The sequence below is a fragment of the Carlito syrichta genome, unplaced genomic scaffold (assembly GCF_000164805.1).
Source record: "Carlito syrichta isolate Samal-C Ts95f unplaced genomic scaffold, Tarsius_syrichta-2.0.1 Scaffold334192, whole genome shotgun sequence".
Classification (NCBI taxonomy): Eukaryota; Metazoa; Chordata; class Mammalia; order Primates; family Tarsiidae; genus Carlito; species Carlito syrichta.
In genome coordinates, this window is record NW_007278288.1 from 1 (window position 1) to 823 (window position 823).

At 38.6% G+C, this 823-nt stretch overlaps 1 pseudogene; it reads left to right on the forward strand.

Annotated features, from left to right (window-relative positions):
* Positions 1-167: 167 nt before the first annotated feature.
* On the forward strand, positions 168-815 carry LOC103277446 (annotated as a pseudogene).
* The last annotated feature ends 8 nt before the right edge of the window (positions 816-823 follow it).

The following is an 823-nucleotide window of genomic DNA, read 5'->3' on the forward strand; positions in this document are numbered from 1 at the left end:
AAACATTCTATTTGGAGGTAGGTCTTTCAGGGTTTTGGTTGCAAAAATTAAATATTTATTCACCAACTTACTCTCTGTTGTAAATTGGCCAAAGGAAACCTGACTGTGGACTCTGATTCTTCCTAGAGACTGCGTAGGTCTCAGGCTATTCAAAGAATTACCCAAACATGGATATCAGACCAAATCATAACATTTATATCAACAATATGAATGACAAAATTAAAAAAGAAGAATTGAAGAGCTCCCTCTATGCCCTGTTTACCCAGTTTGGCCATGTGGTGGATATTGTGGCTTTAAAGACCATGAAGATAAGGGGCAGGCCTTTGTCATATTTAAGGAACTGGGCTCATCCACAAATGCTTTGAGGCAGTTACAAGGATTTCCATTTTATGGTAAACCAATGCGAATTCAGTATGCAAAAACAGATTCTGATATAATATCTAAAATGCTGGGCACTTTTGATGACACAGAAAAGAAAAAAGCTAAAACTGTGGAACAGATTGCAACAACTGCAAACAAAAATCCTGGCCAGGGAATGCCAAATTCAGCTAATACCCAAGGAAATACAAAACCAAATCCCCAAGTTCCCTGATTACCCTCCAAACTATATTTTATTCCTTAATAACTTACTAGAAGGGACTAATGAGATGATGTTATCCATGCTGCTTAATCAGTTCCCTGGTTTCAAGGAAGTACATTACGTACCTGGGGAGGCATGACATTGCCTTTGCTGAATTTGAAAATGATGAAAAGGCTGGTACTGCCAGGGATGCTTTACAAGGATTCAAATCACACAATCCCCTGCCATGAAGATCACCTATGC